The sequence below is a fragment of the Heptranchias perlo genome, chromosome 33 (assembly GCF_035084215.1).
Source record: "Heptranchias perlo isolate sHepPer1 chromosome 33, sHepPer1.hap1, whole genome shotgun sequence".
Lineage (NCBI taxonomy): Eukaryota > Metazoa > Chordata > Chondrichthyes > Hexanchiformes > Hexanchidae > Heptranchias > Heptranchias perlo.
Genome location: NC_090357.1, coordinates 15,093,027 through 15,112,771, shown reverse-complemented (window position 1 = coordinate 15,112,771; position 19,745 = coordinate 15,093,027). Strand labels below are relative to the sequence as shown.

General features: G+C 41.1%; 1 long non-coding RNA gene across 2 annotated transcripts in view; it reads right to left on the bottom strand.

Moving 5' to 3' along the window:
• The window catches only part of LOC137301488 (uncharacterized), an 86,092-nt gene that overhangs the window by 25,108 nt on the left and 41,239 nt on the right, over positions 1–19,745 (bottom strand). For both annotated transcript variants that reach the window (XR_010958301.1, XR_010958300.1), the window contains exon 2: positions 8,723–8,942. This is a non-coding gene — a long non-coding RNA (uncharacterized lncRNA). The remainder of the gene's footprint in view (positions 1–8,722; positions 8,943–19,745) is intronic.

Sequence of the window (19,745 nt, the reverse complement as noted above, 5' to 3'; positions counted from 1 at the left end):
TCGTTCACTGGATGTGGGCGTCGCTGGCGAGGCCGGCATTTATTGCCCATCCATAATTGCCCTCGAGAAGGTGGTGGTGAGCCGCCTTCTTGAACCGCTGCAGTCCGTGTGGTGACGGTTCTCCCACAGTGCTGTTCGGAAGGGAGTTCCAGGATTTTGACCCAGCGACGATGAAGGAACAGCGATATATTTCCAAGTCGGGATGGTGTGTGACTTGGAGGGGAACGTGCAGGTGGTGGTGTTCCCATGTGCCTGCTGCTCTTGTCCTCCTAGGTGGTAGTAAGGAGGACCTTGCAGGGTCGACTGGGCTTGGTTTGCCGTTGTCGTGTCTGGTGCCCAGTGGTCCGATGCCAGGTGGTCTGTCCGGTTTTATTCTTATGACTTTTCGTAGCGAGATTTTACAACTGAGTGGCTTGCTAGGCCATTTCAGAGGGCAATTAAGAATCAACCACATTGCTGTGGGTCTGGAGTCACATATAGGCCAGACTGGGTAAGGACGGCAGGTTTCCTTCCCGAAAGGACATTAGTGAACCAGATGGGTTTTTACGACAATCCGGTGGTTTCATGGCCATCATTACTGATACTGGTATTTTAATTCCAGATTTTTATTTAATTAATTGAATTGAATTAATTAATTGAATTTATATCTGGGAATGCATACCCACCAAAATTAGATTCCTGTAAGGATATTGCACTTCTTTTAATCGGAGCAATGGCTATGGGCCCCAACATCACGGCTGTACTGCTCCAGAACTAGCCATGACCTTTACTAAGCTGTTTCAGTATAGCGACAACAAGGGCATCTACTTGTCAGTGTGGAAAGTTGCTCAGATACGTCCTGTCCCAAAAAGCAGGGCAGTAATAGGACAAATCCAACCTGGCCAATCAATCAGTCTGCTCCCAAACATCAGCAAAGTGATGGAAGGTGTTATAAATAGTGCTGTCAAGTGGCACTTACCAATAACCTGCTCATCAACACTCTGTTTGGGTTCCGCCAGGACCACCTGGATCCAGATCTCATTACAGCCTTGGTCCAAACGTGGACATGAGCTGAATTCCAGAGGTGAGTCAAAGTGCCAGCCCTTGGCATCAAGGCACCATGTGACTGAATCTGGAACCAAGGAGACTTAGTAAAACTGAAGTTGATGGGGATCAGGGCAAAAACTCAGGGCTGGAGTTGTACCTGGTACAAAGGATGATGGCAGTGGTTGAATCATCTCACTCCCTGTACGTCGCTGCAGGAGATCCTTGGGTCAGCATCCTAGACCCAGCCATCAGGTCAGAACTGGGGCTGTTCGCTGATGATTGCATGGTCTTCAGCTCCATTTGCAATTTCTTAGATAATGAAGCAGTTCATGCCTGTATGCAGCAAGACCTGGACAACATCCAAACTTGGGCTGATGTGTGGTACAAATGTTACTTGCCACACAAGTGCCAGGCAATGACTATTTCCAACAAGAGGGCCTAACCACCTCCTTGATGCCATTTCTGTCACTGAGTCTCCCATGATCAACAACCTAGGGGTTGCCAATAATGAGAAGATCGACTGGATCAGCCATATAAATGCCTTGGTGAATAGAGCAGGTCAGAGGTTGGCCATTCTGCAGTGAGTGACTTGCCTCCTAACTCCCCAAAGCCTCTCCACCAACAACCAGGCACAATCCAAGAGTGTGTTGGAATACTCTCTACTTGCCTGGATGGGTGCAGCTCCAACAGCACTAAAGCTTGACACTATCCAGGACAAAGTAGTCTGCTCGATCGGCACCCCGCCTACTAGTCTAAATATCCACTCCCTGCACCAGCAACATACCGTGGCCTCTGTGTGTACTATTTACAGGTTGCACTGCATCAAGATGTCCAGGTTTCTTTGGCAGCACCTCCCAAACTCGCAACTTCCACCACCTAGAAGGACAATGGCAGCTGGTGTATGAGAACACTATCGCCTCCAAGTAACACACCATCCTGACTTGGACAAATATCACTGTTGCTCTATTGTTACTGGGTTAAAATTCTGGAACTCACTATCTAACAGCACTGTGGGAGCACCTTCATCACACTGACTGCAACAGGTCAAGAAAAAGGCTCACCACCACCTTCTCTAGAGCAACTATGAATGGGCAATAAATGCCGGCCTTGCCAACGATCCCCACGTGCTGAGTATGTATGTATATTTTTCTTTAAAAAAAATAAAAGGCCGCCATGGGTGTTGGACCTTGTGTTGCCCATAAGTGGACTTGTACAGGAAAGAACATTAGTAAACTGATGTCTCATCTGATATGAAATACTTGAATATTTTCATTAGCTCAGAGAACATCAGCTTGGCATTGCATTTTCTTGTAATGCACAAAACCAATTAAACAACTGTTCAGACAAACACTTTTCATTAGAAACCAACTAATTGAACAATAACTTGAGCAGTAATTTAATCACCAAATTATACAAAGTATTCACAACAGTGGCCACATTTTTTGTGTCTGATACAAAGCTGTTTTAGGAACAAGATCTGTTTATAGAAACAGGTCAGAAGTGATCAGTTCGCTCAGTCCTGATCTGCAACAAGTCAAACTAAATACATTACCATAGTTACCAAGTAGCCTCATTACTGTACATGATTAATCTCTGAATACTCCACTATGTTGGAGAGTATGGTGGGCAAGGCATGTTTATATAGTAATTAAGGATATTCCTTAAACTGGCTTGGTGGGGAAGGACGTGTCTCTGTTCTTTGTCAGATGATGGGTATTCAAATGCCAACTAATCTCAATTTACTATATATTGGGTATTCTGGCATCTCCTATTATGAGAAGCTGTAATAAGAGATTGATCAATACTGGAATTTGAAGATTTGCTATTTCAATCTAACTTTTAGGAATCCTCCCACGTTGACTGTAGCTTCAGTTTTGATCAAATGTGATTGAATTATGTATTAACCCTTGTCCCAGGGCTGTTCAGACTATATAATCCCCAGAGGGGTCTTTTAAAGTTCTTGCAGACACTGTTGAAATCTGGAAGATGGGCTGAACCTGTAACAAGGTCAAGACTTGGTGTCAAGGGCCAAGCTCATGAAGGTAGGAGTCCAAAGCCACAGTAAGATCCAGAGGTTAGAAGCCAAAGCCTGAAATGAGTCTTGGGCAGACCTGAAGGCCTAATTGTGCATCATGCTATAACCAGAGGTGGTTCAAGGTTTATCCTAGAATTATGATGACTCCACTATAATAATTGCTAGAATTGTTAAGACAATTTTATGTTACATATGAATTTATTCTTTTCTGCTTCCACTCTATAGCACCATTGTATTTGATTACCTCAATGTACCAAATGCAAATACCTGCTTTTAAAAAAATTGAAAATGCTTGTGTTTTCATTGAGATTATCAGTGTCTCCTGAACTGGCGTCTAAAGGGAAAAATTAATAGCCAAATGGAACTTGTCAGATTTGGCACATGGAAAATACAAAAGGATTGTGGGAGGCTTCATCTGTTGGCTGTAGACTATGGAACTAATTTTGACATTAACTGGATAAAAATGTTGTCGTTTCGCCAGGATCAAGAACGTCACATATCCTGAATTAACTTGTACAAAAACACTAACAACTAGTTTCAGAAGCATGCTTAAAAAGCAAGTTTAATAGTTTCATTTCAAACTTTTTGTTAACCACAATTGTACAAGGTATCCCGTATCCCAAGACTGCCTTCGGGAAGGGGGTGATTTTCATATATTCCATTTTAATAATGTATTTTGTCATTCATTTTTCCACTTTTAAAAAAAATATTTTTGGGTGAATTTTTTTGTGAAGTAAGGAAATTCGGTACACAATGTTATCATTCCCAAGTCAGGGGTAGGATGACCAAACACACACAGGTCCTGCAGTGTCCCAGCAATGTGCTTGATCCCAAATAGCATCCCACTCAGACCAGTGTGAAACCTTTCCATAACCCATGCCAACCCCTCTAGTTCTGAACACCAATGTTATGCCATTGTTGTGCAGATTTACTTGCAGATACTGAGCAGTATTTTTCAATCCTCCCAGTTATATAAGGATACCACAATAATATCATTGTCATACAATTTTACAAATAGGTGATATTCAGTGTAAAGGGATGATTCCATGATCCAGTGTTGAGATTTCCTGAGGTGTGCTCCATGCAAGCGCCACTCTCTGCTTACACTAGCCAGAAATTATTCATCCAAGCAGAAATTTGTAGGTATCACAAAGACATATGCCTGGAGGTTCCTGCTGACAAAAGTGCTTTTGCCAGTAGAAAATGCAAGTGGGGCTGATAAATCAAGTAACTGGCTCTTTTTCCTGTCTACTCTGCATTTTGGAATTTTTCTAACCCTGCTGGTAGTCATGTCTGGCACAGCATGTGCAAGAGCAGCACTTGAAATGGAAATTCCTGTATTATCACATATGTGTAGTGCACTATGCTCATCTATTTCAGCTGACTGTTCAAGGCAAGCCAGGTTCTTGCTCATTAAAGTTGCACTGTTTGTTCATTTTTCCAGGCACACAGTTGCAAGTTGTAGGGATTGCATTCATTGTTCTCTTACTGGATTTAATGGAAAAAGATAAAAATAAACACCAAAGGGTTGCCACTGATGTCAATTGGCACCAGAAGCAGACTGGCCACACCACAAACTCTATCCACAGGCTTATGCAGAGCTACCTAGTGTGCAGGAGGCCAGCTGCCTCAACAGGCTCTGGTTCAACAGACAGGTGCTTATCCAACTCTTTCTGGTTTCAGAAGACCTACAGCCAATCTCCACCATAGAGATGATCTCATAGTGCAGTCAAGGTGACCACAGCCCTCAGTTTTTATGTCTCCAACTCTTTCCAGGCTAGCACTGAGCATATCAGCTGTTGTAGCTAATTTGCTGTCCACAAGTGTGTCAAAAAGGTGACTAAAGCATTTTTCAGTAGAGCCAACACCTTCATCTCCTATGGTAGTCAACAACAATAAAATGCCGTGCTCTCCAATTTTATCCCACTGCTGTATTTCCCAAAGTACAGTTGACAGTACCCATGTGGTCATGCAGAACCCTAGGCCCAATGCCAGGCCTACATTAAAAAATGTATTGTAAGAACAACCCATACTTTTTGGTCTGTAAGTGGGAATAATCCTAGTGCATAGAAAGGTTCATTACAAACTGGTCACGCTGCAGTCAGGAGACCTGTGCCTCTTTCTGGTTAGTGGAGAATCATACAGTATATGACATCATTCTAGGTTGACTGAAGGAGTTTGCACCCCACTCATTGCCTCCTGGGTTGTGGGTAAGCTCAGAGTATTGCGGGCTGCTCTCTCTCCCCACCATACTGGAGCAGTGCTCCCTATTATCTGCTTTTCCAGACTCTTAATCCTGGATGAAATCAAGCTATATTATTCCTCATTTTCTATTTCAACAACCCTTACTTGGGAAGATTCATTGCTAGGGTAGCAGCGAAATGGTTATTGCTTGATGAAAGCTGCTGTTCTAAGATGGCATAAATACCATCTCTCTAACACGCCTAGATGTGGTAGTTTAGAACTTGATTGCATTCTGGGAAACCAGTACACAGAAGTAGAAGCAGTGAATTCAGCTTCCTCCATTGTGACTTGATTCCCTCTTGTGTTTTCCATTTGATCTTTCCATTTGATCTGTATTTGTCACTTATCAGTGCTCTGTCTTGGAAGATTTGACTATTGTGCATGCCTTACTAAATAAAAATGAAAACTTGAAATTACTTAAAGCACAAAATTTAATGAAGCCGTTTATAAAGCTCATTATACAATGGACAGCCTTGAATATGTGGAATAGTGACTAATGCTGTGATCAATGGTCTTATACGACCAACTTAGTGTTGGTGTTGTAGATTGGTAGCATAACACTAAGGTATACCAATTCAGCTAATCAGTGTCTCTTCGTGGTTTCTGACTTAGGCCCTGTTTTTTTTTAAAACAGCTATTATGTATTATCTTGGCTCCAGTATAACAATTAGAGCCAACAAAATGGCCTGGAATTTCCTGGAACTTTTCAGCATAACTAAGGCATGAGAGTGGTGTAGCATTTTTTTTGAGGAAATTCATACATAACTGATGCCAAAATATTGTTGTGCCTAAATTTCCTTGATCATTTATGCCACTTGATATTTGATACAACCCTCTGCCTCTCGTTTCCATAACTCTGTTTCCACCACCCCCTCCCCGTCCCATGCAGCTCACATGAGTTTCCTGCGTTTACACCAGTAATGTGCTGGTGTAAATTTACTCCCAGAAATTTAGGCGCAGCACAGCCCAAAGTCACCTGATCTTCATGTAACTGAGATTTCTGGAGTTTGTTTTTTTTTAAAACTTATCGAGACCAACATTATACTTAAACTAACTGCTGTCAGTCTTAATACATGTGACTCCCGCAACTCCCTGACATGTTCAGAAGGACTAAGCAGCTGGAGTGGCCTTTCCAATGGACATACCTCTGTTCTGCATAATAATTGTAAACAATTTTACAACACCAAGTTATAGTCCAGCAATTTTATTTTAAATTCACAAGCTTTCGGAGGCTTCCCCCTTCGTCAGGTGAACGATGTGAAATAATAATGGAAGTGGAGCAGCAGAGGCAAAAGGCACAGAGAGGCACCATGGCAGAAAACAACAGCCCACTCGCTATTTTCCCTACTGGCACTGCATTTGAGCTTATCTTACACTGGATTTTATATTCCGGCATAGGCAAAAAAGCTCCACAGGAAATGTCGGTGTAATGTCCCGTCGGCAGGACCGGCATAGAAACCGATCTTACCAGTGTAAATTTCGGTGTACTTGCTGCATAAGTGCAACCCAGCAAATTCTGGCCGATGTGGTGTATCTGACCCCCCTCAAAATGGCAGACTTGAGTTGGGGACTGGATTGAACATGTGCTGCTGGGTTAAGCAAACCATAAACAGTTAGCACTTTCTGTTTTCATCTGGGAGTAGTGGTGGTCCATGTTTTGAAGAAATGAATGCGCCAAGAAACTGTAAAAGAGCGGATTCAAGTGAGATGTAGTTTAATGCCACCTTACTCACACAGCACTGAGACTAATAGCATTGGATAATATCTATACCATTTTTATGCCCAAATTCTCTGTCTGCTTGTTTGGGGAGAATATTGCCTCATTACTGAATAGTCTTGTTTGTATCATTGACTCATGAATTACAATAATTAGACAACCGATCCCTGTTCAGTAGCAGAGGTAAATTGAGTGTAGAATAAACAGATTGGCCATGAAATCTATCATACAAACGTTCTATATTCAAAAGCAAATCAATTTTCCATTCTGATACTAAATGAAGTATCGTATAATTAATCCCTGAGGCCACAAATATCATTACCAATTCGTAATATCTACCCATTTTTATGTGCATACATATATGCCGTTAAAGATCTATGGAATTCAATGGCATCCACAAAGATCAAACTAATTATTTGTGGGCTGCACTTCACTAGTATTAAGAAAATCAAAGAATATGATTGTCTGAAGTCTAATGCATGGCTACTGATCACAATACTCAATTGAAATGAACGTGCTTCATTATCATTATCTTGAGGACCTATGGCAGCTTTTTTAATGAAGGATCCAACTATGAAGAATTTTAGGTAGCTAGTCACTCAGTGGCTGTAAAACATTGTCTTGATCTGTTCCAGAACAAACATGCAATTCATTGACGATTGCTTTATTCCAGATAGATAAGGTCAAAGCTACAAAATTGTAGTGCAAGTCTCTAGTTGCCCTCAATTCAGCACAATGTGATTGCATGTGTCAGCTTTTGATGCATCCACCGAATACAGGGGAAGAATAATACATTATAGTAGATCATCGGATCACTACCACATCCTCTCCCAGGCAAAGAGAACCAAGGTGGGAATCACTCTTCAATTGGCAGCTTCACTAGATAGAATCATAGATGTTTACAGCACTGAAGGAGACCATTCAGCACATCATCTAGAGTAATGCAAAGCTAACCCCACTGTCCTACTCTCTCCAATAGCCTTGTGTCTTTCTCTTCAAATATTTACCCAGTTTTCCATTAAAAGATGCAATGATGTCTGCCTTAATCACTCCCAGTGGCAAAGGGATGGGCAATAAATGCTGGCCTTGCCAGCGACGCCCACATCCCATGAACGAATAAAAAAAAAGGATTCCATGCTCTAACATCTCCTCACTCTTGGTGATGAGTTTAACTTGATGGGGGTGGGCCAATCAGCTGAAATAGGAACAGAAGTATGCCATTCAGCCCCTGTAGCCTGTTCTGACATTCAATGAGATCATAACTGATCTGTATCCTAACTCCATTTACCCAACTTGGCTCCATGTTCTTTGGCTAATGAAAATCTATCGATCTCAGATTTAAAATTATTAATTGAGCTAGAATCTGCTGTTTTGTGAGAGAGTTCTGCACTTTTAGCACTGTTTTGTGTGAAGAAGTGTTTCTTAACTTTTCTCTCCTGAATGGCTTGGCTCTGATTTTAAAGTTATGACCCCTTCACCCTATCAAAACCCATCATAATTTTAAATCTCCGCCTTCTCTGCTTGGGTGGAAATGGTCCAGGCATCTCGAGCCTCTCCTCATACCAGGAGGAGAGTGACTTCAAGGGAATTGGGGATGTCACGACATACTACTTACTAGAAGTTACATAGTACAGGAGTTAACGTTCTCTAATGTCACATGACCTGGAGGCACTTATGGAAGTCGGGACATCTCCACTCACTTGGTGTAACAGCTACCACAGAAACGTTGGGTCCTCTTCTAGTCTCGAGTGGGAACTCCTAGCGTAGGGATTCCTACCCCTCCAGCTGTCATCTGCCTTGTAAGGGGTGGATGGCAGCGCCGTTCAAAATGATGATTTATGGAACGAAGAAGCTTTGTTTGAGATGAAAATGGGGCTTTGAACTTGTTAAGTGCAACATGTCTTCTGTGGCGATGTATTCCTGAAAAAGTTAAATTTAAATTACCAGCTAACCACTTAAGATGTGCAATTTCAATGAGGTAGTTGTGGACTTTAAACAATAGCAACATTTTATATACTAGAGTAACTTGCTCATAAGTCATTTGACATGGACTTGTGTCTTTATACATCGTGAGCCCTGAAATTCCTAGGCATCTACTTATCCAACACATGTCTAGCAGGGTGAAAACCCCATTTTTCCCTAGCCACAAGCCAGAAACCAGATCCCAAATTGTGGGAATGGAGTAATTTGCAAGGCTGGGATGGACTCATCAGTGACTCCTGCCCCAAACCACGAAGCAAATGTTGAGACGAGGCCTGTTGAGGTCCTGGAGAAAATTCTCCTCTTTGGATATTCTGCTAATGAAGCAAGCCGGCCACTTTGAGAAGGTATTCGATTCTGCCTGCGATTGATTGCCTTTCTTTACTAAAAGTATGGAGGTTCTTAAGGCCCTGAATGGGACTACACAGCTCTCAGCTGGTGTGGGTTCCACTGAGGCCTTTGGAGGGTGTAAAAAGTGGAATTCCCAGCATACCTTGGGATCTTCTCCGGACACATCCTGTTGATGTGGGGTCTTAGGCGGGTGGAAGATCTGCCCAAGGCCCCACTGTAATTTAAAGGGCCACTTCAAATAAATGGATAATAAGAGTCTAAATGGGGTAGAGGAGCAAAGAGATCTCTGGGTACAGATACACAAATCACTCAAAGTATGTCACAGGTTAATAAAGCCATTTACAAAGAAAAAGGCAAACCAAGCATTGGGGTTCACTTTTAGAAGGATAGAATTGAAAAGCAGAGAAATTGCACATATCACTCTGCTTTTTAAGAAAGGAGAGAGAGGGAAACCAGGGAATTATAGACCAGTTAGCCTAACATCTGTTGTGGGGAAAATGCTGGAGTCTATAATTAAGGATAGGGTGACTGAACACCTCGAGAATTTTCAGTTAATCAGAGAGACAGCATGGATTTGTGAAAGGTAAGTCGTGCCTGACAGACCTGATTTAATTTTTTGAAGAGGTGACTAAAGTAGTGGTCAGGGGAATGTCAATGGATGTTATTTATATGGACTTCCAGAAGGCATTTGATCAGGTCCCGCATAAGAGACTGTTAGCTAAGATAGAAGCCCATGGAATCGAGGGAAAAGTACGGACTTGGTTAGGAAGTTGGCTGAGCGAAAGGCGACAGAGTAGGGATATTGGGAGGATGTGACTAGTGGAGTCCCGCAGGGATCTGTCTTGGGGCCTCAATTATTCACAATATTTATTAACGACTTAGATGAAGGCATAGAAAGTCTCATATCTAAGTTTGCCGATCGTAAGCAGTGTAGATGAAAACATAAAATTACAAAGCGATATTGATAGATTGGGTGAATGGGCAAAACTGTGGCAAATGGAATTCAATGTAGACAAATGTGAGGTCATCCACTTTGGATCAAAAAAGGATGGAACAGGATACTTTCTAAATGGTAAAAAGTTTAAAAACAGTGGATGTCCAAAGGCACTTTTAGGGGTTCAGGTACATAGATCATTGCAGTGTCATGAACAGGTGCAGAAAATAATCAATAAGGCGAATGGAATGTTGGCCTTTATATCTGGAGGACTAGAGTACAAGGGGGCAGAAGTTATGCTGCAGCTATACAAAACCCTGGTTAGACCGCACCTGGAGTACTGTGAGCAGTTCTGGGTACTGCACCTTCTGAAGGACATATTAGCCTTGGAGGGAGTGCAGCGTAGGTTTACTAGAATGATACCCAGACTTCAAGGGTTAAGTTACAAGGAGAGATTATACAAATTGGGGTTGTATTCTCTGGAGTTTCGAAGGTTAAGGGGTGATCTGATCGAGGTTTATAAGATATTAAGGGGAACAGATAGGGTGGATAGAGAGAAACTATTTCCGCTGGTTGGGGATTTTAGGAGTAGGGGACACAGCCTAAAAATTAGAGCCAGACCTTTCAGGAGCGAGATTAGAAAACATTTCTACCCACAAAGGCTTGTAGAAGTTTGGAACTCTCTTCCGCAAACGGCAATTGATACTAGCTCAATTGCTAAATTTAAATGTGAGATAGATAGCTTTTTGGCAACCAAAGGTATTAAGGGATATGGGCCAAAGGCAGGTATATGGAGTTAGATCACAGATCAGCCATGATCTTATCAAATGGCGGAGCCGGCACGAGGGGCTGAATGGCCTACTCCTGTTCCTATGTTCCTAAGTTATGTTAAACTTGTATAGAACCTTGGTTAGATCACACTTGGAGTATGTGCACAGTTCTAGTCTCTATTGTGAAAAGGAGATAGAGGCATTGGAGAAGATTCAATAAAGATTAACCAGGATGATACCAGAACTGAGAGGATATACTTATCAGGAAAGACTAAACAGGCTGGGCACTTTTCTCTAGAAAAGAAAAGGCTGAGGGGTGACCGGATGGAGGCCTTGATAGTAAAAGGGTTTGATAGGGTAGATGTAGAGAAAATGTTTCCACTTGGCAAGTCCAAAACTAGAGATCATCAATATAAGATAGTCATTAATAATTCCAATAGGGAATTGAGGAGAAATTTCTTTACCCAAAGAGTGGTAAGAATGTAGAACGCACTACCACAGAGTAGTTGAGGCAAATAGCATAGATGCATTTAAGGGGAAGCGAGATAAGCACATGAGGGAGAAAGGAATAGAAAGGTACGCTGATAGGGGTAGATGAAGTAGGGGGAGGGAGGAGGCTCATGTGAAGCATAAACACTGACCTAGACCAGTTTGGCTGAATGGCCTGTTTCTGTGCTGCAGATTCAATGTAAATAGGGTGGTATCCCAGTGTGACCGGGATGTGTCTCAAATTCCTGAATCTCTCCTTTGCCCTCTACAGCCCCGGGAATTTTGGGACCCACTTATTTGAAAATAATTAGTGAGTTTAGTGACTGGACTGGGTATGTTAGTACAATAAAAGGTTTTACTGTCCACATCTGATACTAAGGCTGGATTCAAAGGCCATTTAGACAGAGTGGAAATGTTTCTCTCTCATTGTAGTTAGTGGTCTCAATTGAAATGAGTTTGGGCATTCTCAGTTTAGTTTCCAGTGCTCATGAATCCACATCACAAAACTGTCTTTGAATGTAACGCAAATGGCAAATTTGTGGACTTCATCATTACGCCATAACAACAGTAATGATTGAAGGAAGTAAAAGTGTTGTATGAGTGCAGGAACAGATATCAGTCTGAGTCTCTGAATGTCCGAGCATCAAACGATGCTTTGCTCAGACAGTTACCTTTTATTGAACCTATAATTTGATTATATTCTCATCACTAGTTTTGCTTTAGGGTGTCTGATCCATTATATCAGGAGCCACTGTAAGCCATGACACGCCATGAAGCAAAGAAGAAAATTAAAAACAAAACTTGTGCGTGTGTCTCTGCAGTCAGTGAAGATCAGTGAGAGCAACAACGTTTTGTCTTAAACCAAAGCTTAATGTTGAGAATTTTCTTTGCGGTTCGCTGAGTAGCAGCTATAATTTCAGTGGAAGATCGACGGAAACCCCGTTTACGTATGTTAACAGGGTTTCCACTGAACTTCTGCCTAAGTTGCATTGATGGAGCAGAAGAAGCCCTAAGGAAATTCCCTGCGTTCATGATTTTCCTGCAAAAGCTGGTACCTGTTATCACTGTTGCAGCAGTCCTGTGCTAATTGGTACAACAACAACTTGCATTTATAAAGCAACTTTAACATAGTAAATCGTCCCAAAATACTTCACAGGAATGCTTTCAGAAAAAATTTGACACTGAGCCACAGATATTGGGACAGGTGACCAAAAGCTTGGTTAGAAGTAGATTTTAAGGAGTGACTTGAAGGAGAAGTGAGGCGGAGAGGTTTAGGGAGGGAATTCCAGAGCTTCAGGCCTAGGCAGCTGAAGGCATGGCCGCCAATGGTGGAGTGGTGAAAATTGGGGATGTGCAAGAAACCAGAATTGGAGGAGCACAGAGGTCTGAGGCTTGTAGGGTACAGGCAGCAGAGTTTTGGTACGCACACAGGCAACACAGAACAATTCTAGCCTCCAAATGTATATTTGGTTTTTTAATTGTAGAAAAAGTAGCACATGAAACATCCATATTGCCCCAGCTGAAACCTGGACATCAGGTTCATTCTTGTCAGAATTAATCGCTCAATATTTTCTATACATTTCCCTGCTCAAAACTGGAAAGATAAAGCTCTTATTTTCTGAGGAATGTAGCTGTAGTTCATGGGCAATGATAAAACAGCCATTAGAAACATGTCTCTTCCCAACAAAGAGAAGAGAATCATTCAGTACACGAGATGAAAATTACAATTGTCTTTTGGATTGCAAGCCATTCATTCGGGAAGATTTGACTCAGCCCTGAAATTCCAGTTGTCCCACTCCACCAGTGCAAATGTAGCAGAATGGACCTTCCCAAAGATGTAGACCAAATTGATGGGATGGTGTCATTTACATGGCTGGAATGGTGCTTGGTACCTGAACAGATACTTCAGATGCACCTGACCCACAGTATCGGTTGAATTGGTGCAGTGCTGCTAACACGATGGGGTTGAGGCCCTGGAAGGACTCAACCAAAATATTCTGCTTTACTGCTCCTGCTCTCCATGGGTCAAGTGGGCTTTGGGGAAGGTAATTGATCCCAGAGGAGATCAATTTATCTTCCCTAGTAAAGGTTTGGTGTCTTTCTAAGGCCCTGATGGGAACTTGTGCAGCTTTCTATTGGCATGAGTTCCCCTGAAACCTTAAGGCAGAATGGGTGGAATTTCCTGGGGTAGTTTGGGATCTCTCTCCGATATACCACCTTGACTGAGAGGGACTGGGTGGAAAACCTACTCATGCCTCCCCCACTGGAATATAAAGAGACATTTTGTTTGGGCGAAATCCTGACGACTGGGTTCTGCCCCAAATTCCTGGCCCAGCTCCCCCAGGTGAGAATCCGTTTTTCCTCCCTCACTCAACTCAAGAATTTCAGGCTTTTGTTTTAAAAAATATATATATTTTGATTTGTACATTAGAACGTGAAATATTGATTAGCAACACGCAAGACACTTTTTAAAAAAAAAAGCCTTTTGCTGGCAACTTATAGCTGATAGTAGCACCAACATGTACATCTGAACTGAAAACCAAGATTTTAACAAAACAATGTTGATGGCACAGTTTAAATGAAGGCTCCAGCTGGCAACTAATACACTAGTGCCTTGTTTATTGTCTAATTTTCTGGAATTAGTCCTTTTTTTGTTGATTATAACAGCATCTGAAGGATTATTTGACAGTAGGCAATATTCTATAGATTAACACGGGGGCATACAGAGATGAACCTTACTGCTAAATTAGGCAACAGTGCTTGTTACCACAAAATGAATGTCTCTGTGCACATGGAGTTATCTAATTGTGATGGACACATTAATCAAGAATAGCAGGCATGTATCTGACTTCACACAGTGGTGAGTTATGTCTTAGATTCTTGAATGTTCTGAACAGCTGTGGAGAACAAGCCCTTGATAATCAGATTTCTAGAAACATTGACTGTTGAAAAATATATACACTTGAGTCTAGGTAGATACCTAATTTGCTTTTCGAACTATGAAATCGAATCAGCTTCTTTCGGCCTTTGGTATTGATTGTGTTATTGTTGTCTGGTTCTGAGCTTAATTTGACACTTGGACTTTTGACTTTGTGTACACTTGATGTCATGAGATTCTGGAATTAAGCAGTGTTCCAAGATTAGGGAATATTTAATTATTTTAAAAAGCAAGGTAACACAGAATTTAGACAATAAACTATGCAACACATTTAAACATGATGAATTAGGCTGATGATTTACATTTGTTGATTAAATCCACCCAGCTCAAAACTTTGACACTGTAATAGTGTATAGCTGTGGTCAAATACTGGTGTGGAGATGCCGGTGATGGACTGGGGTGGACAAATGTAAGGAGTCGTACAACACCAGGTTATAGTCCAGCAGTTTTATTTGAAATCACAAGCTTTCGGAGGCTTTCTCCTTCATCAGGTGAGTCACCTGACGAAGGAGGAAGCCTCCGAAAGCTTGTGATTTCAAATAAAGCTGTTGGACTATAACCTGGTGTTGTAAGACTCCTTTCAAATACTTTGGGTACAGCCTTTTATTATATAGGACTTTTTTTAAAAAAAAAATTGTTAAACTTCCCCGACATTAACTGGATTCATTTAATTTATGTGATATATTAGTGTTAGTTTACTCCATAACAAGCAAATATCAATTCAAACTCTCTTCATTTTTAAATCTTTTGGGTGAATATTGTACTCATTAAGGTGAAGGATGTTTCTACTGTAACAATGAACACTTTCCCATTTCAAGCACTTGATATCAACATGAAACAGTCCCAGTAAGTAAGGGCTGGATTTTATTCTGGTTCTTTTCAGGTGGTACTGGAGTATTGCAGTAGCCAAAATGGAGTAGGGAGGCACACTACCAAATCCCTGCCTCTAAATTAGAACTGAGAAATCTCCCCCGCCCCCAAAGCAGCTATGTTGGCCACCCAACTTTGACCTCTCCACCACATTAAATGGCAGTTAGGAGTGGGCCACGTTAGTGTGCGACTGGAGTCATGTAGGACAGGCCAGGTAAGGGCAGCAGGTTTCCTTCCCTAAAGGACATTAGTGAACCAGTTGGGTTTTTGTGATGATCCAACACTGGTCACTTATACTGATGTCAGCTTTTTATTTCCAGATTTTGTGTTTTTCTTAAAACTCAATTCAAATTCTCAAAACAGCCATGGTGGGATTTGAATTATTAGTCCTGGTCTCCGGATTGCTAGTACAGTGGCCACAACACTACTATACCCCCACACCTGATTTTCATGCAGTATGCTTTTCTCACCCATATAACGCTGGTGTTAAAGGCCCTTCAGAAAGAGTTTGTTAAAGTTGAACTTTTTGCATTCAGTGCTCTTCTCTATCAGAGTTTCTTTGGAGGCTGATGAAGATGATGTATGAAGGGATCCCAGGGAGGTGTGTCTGCATCAGAGGCAGGCTGCTGGCACCCACCATTATTCAGCGAGCTGTGCTTACAAAGCCAGGCGCAGCTACCTGGGATTGTCCACAGGGAGGAGGTGATGGAATTGTCCCATATGCTGCAAGCTGACCTGCAGACAACCATTGCCAGTGGTAGTCATAGTCATAATTGTCCTTGACTTCTATGCCTCTGCATCCTTCCAGGCTACCACAGGGAACGTCTGCAACAGTAGTTCATGAGTTATGCACAGATGCATCAAGCAGGGCGTCACTTTTCACAGGAAAAATCAATAGCAGAATTATAGGGATCGATGGGACATTTTTGAAGAAACGGTGGTCTCAAAAGTCCATGTAGACAAATAATGTAAAATTCAGATAAGATAGTCGGATCATCACAGTCCCAAGACATTTCTACAAGAGTTCAATATATTAGAATCCCCTGCCTAACACCAGCATTACCACAACGACTGCAGTGTTCAAGGAGAAGGCCACCTTCTCAGGACAACTAGGAATAGACAATAAATGTGGCCTTGCCATCATCACCCACGCCCTCGGAAATTTTTTTGTAATTTTGAGAAATTTGAAAAGTTAGCTTTCAAAATAATAGCTTTAAGACACCGAAAAAGTTGTTCAAAGACGATGGATTTTGCTATCAACTCTGAACAGTTGTTGTGCAAGACTGTAGCCTGAATAATATTAAAGTACTGACACTTAACACATTCATATCAAATTTCTCTGCCTGCTATTTATATATGCTCACTGTAATTGCCAGCCTTGTATGGCCAATTCCAGTATTTCATTCAGTGAAGTTTTAAATGTCAAATGCAGCTGCTTTATTTAAATGTTAGCTCTGCTACTTTAGTTAGCTTAGCTAGAGCTTGACCTCATTAGCCAAATAATGAAATACCAGACAGCTTTTAAAGTATTATGGTATGTGTCTTGCACTGATTTCCTGTACCTTATTTGTTAGCCAGTTAGATTTTAAAAAGCTGATTGAGGTTCTGCTGCATAACTGACAACTATCATATCCCTTCTTAAAGATATTCTTATTAAATTTTACTCAAACCAGCTTGCTCAGTCAGTGTGCCTTTCTTTTGGTGAGCTGTGCCATCAAAACTGTTCTGTTTAGTTGCATTTATGATTCTGTTAAACTGATAATCTGGTTTGTGAAAGAGGACCCTACATGTTCAGGTTGCTTTGCTGATCTCTTGAATAAATTGAACATGCAGGGAAGGGACTTCTTTCAATGCATAGGCTTGTCAGTTTAACAGAAATCAAACTCTTTTTCAGTCACTATGCCCTTGCTTTCTCCTTCCATAAATTCCTCTAGCGTACCACCCTGCTCACTGCTCTTAAAAACTTTTTTCTGTGAACATCTTTCCTTTCAGCATTCCCTACCGACATTTTGTTTCCTTTTTCTCCAGCTCAGTGCCCACCATTTCCTCTGCACTGCAAAGCACTCTTGAGATATTTTTCTTACGTGACGAGTGCAGCAGCAATGCAAGTTGTCAAAAGGATAGCACAGCTGTCAGCTACTTGGAAGAATCCCACAGAGCAGTGTGACTGCCGTTTAATCTGGCTAACAAATTCATGTACAGAAAATCAGGGGCAGACACTTGGGGGACAAAAACACAATTTATTGCACCTACTGTGTTATTGCACATTGAGTATTGGCTCCTCAAATTATAGGGTATGAGGGCTGAAGCCTTTTAATGGCTAATTGCGATGTGTGTGTTTTTTCTGTTTCTCCACAGAATTGTCTTTGTGTACTGTTTTGAGAAGAGCAATTGGTATCCCTATGTTCTGGAGATGAGGAGTGTCATGGGAGCCATACCATATACTTGTGTTTATGCTTCAGGAGATTGAAAGGACTCTTTCCCAAAGAATGAACTTTGCTCCTGGCCAGACCTGTAAATCATTTCAGTAACAGCGATTTCTGTCAGTCACAGTCAAGGTGACGGTGGCCTTGAACTTTTAAGCAATGGAGCATTTCCAAATAACTGCAGGAGATATCAGCCAACATGCAGTGCATACGTTCCCTTTAAGGCCAATCAGCAGCCTTACAAGGGTTGCCGTTGCCATAGAACTTGACTCCTGACCCCTGTGCACTCCCAGTGTTATGAGCAGAGAGTGGGGAAAAATTATTTAAATATGCTCATCTCAGTATAGAACGATAGTAGAATTCTTTTCTTTTAAGAGCAATATGAAGCTACAGGTTGATTGCCTTATTAGAAATCATTAGTGGGGAAATAATTTGTATGGGTATGACTTTCATGGAAATATTTTACTGCTCATTTAATAATTATAACTTTCATATTTCTGTAGTCTCTTGGCCAAAGTACTGTGTTCACCTATTTAGGCCACCTGGATTATTATTGCACTTTTCTCTCCAAATTTGCATTCTCCCCTTGTCTCCCAGTCTCTCTCATGCCATGGCGGTTTACATCCAACAGACTGAGTGTAGGCAAGTGGCCTCTTTACAGTAAGCATAGGGTTACAAAGTTTGTTAAAACCAATAAAAGACAGCTTAAGAAAGTGAAAAACATAAAGGAATAAATAGGCTTGAATCAAGAATTCTAAAAATTGCACATACAATCTTGCCATGCATACTTATTGTCTTTCCAATTTAACATTCCGATATGATTTAGATACTATTAATCAGTGTTCAATTAACTGCATTGCAGTAAGCTCAATTAGATGTCTCTGGGAAACTGAATAATTATGACAGTCTATAACTGGGTAGTCTTTTTCAGAATGCCTTTTGGCAAGTTTACTGCATAATTAGAGAAGAATTGATGGAAGTTGTTTGCATATATTTGCAAATAACTAATTTAATCTGTCATTCTCCAAATCTAAGCAGAAACCAGAGAAAACAGTGAATAAACTGGCCTGTATTTTACACAAAACTGACTACTTTTATAATGTGGAACTGTCTATAGGTGAAACACATTTACATTTTATGCTAGGATCTGAATCTTGTACTTTAAGTGCAGAATTCACATTAAGCATTCCCTAGAATAGCAGTCGTTAGAAAATGCTTGGTCTGTTAGACTTCTCTGTTTGCATCAAAACATTATCTGAATTTAGAAACCTGTCTATTTGAAGCTGACTGTAATCCAAATGAAGCTCAGTGTCTCAGAATGTGTCCACTTAGGCTTTCAAAGCTCATCCTATACATTGCCTTTAAGCTTAAAATTCTGATATGATTTAGGTACTGCAATGCAGTTAATTGAACGCTGATTAATAGTAATCTCAATTCGATGTCGCTGTCTCTAAGAAGCATGAATAATTATGACAGTCTGTAACTGCATCATCCTTTTCCGGATGCCTTTTGGCAACTTTACTGTGTAATCAGGTAAGAAATGATAGAAGTTGTTTATATGGCAATGCAAATTTAGACAGGCATTAATGAGTGTGGATTATTTGAGAGCACACCTGTGGTGTTTTAGGCTTTTAATGGTGATCAATCATCACTGTAGCCATTAATTTACCACTGATTGTTGCACTACTTAACATGTTTCAGACTTGAGAATTGTCTCAGTCTCAACTCGTATGTGTAATTACAATGTTACGATCTGTAGTGCTGTAGAATTTATCTTTCCTTCAAATGTGATAATTTCCCCCCACAGTATTGATGTAAAGGTCCCTTATTGCTTTGCCAAGGGTAAGTGTTGATTTTTTTTTATGGTGAAGTCTTTTTAAAAAATTCATTCTGGGGATCTGGGCATTTATTGCCCTGTCTCTAGTTGCCCTTGAGAAGGTGGTGGTGAGCTGCCTTGAACCGTTG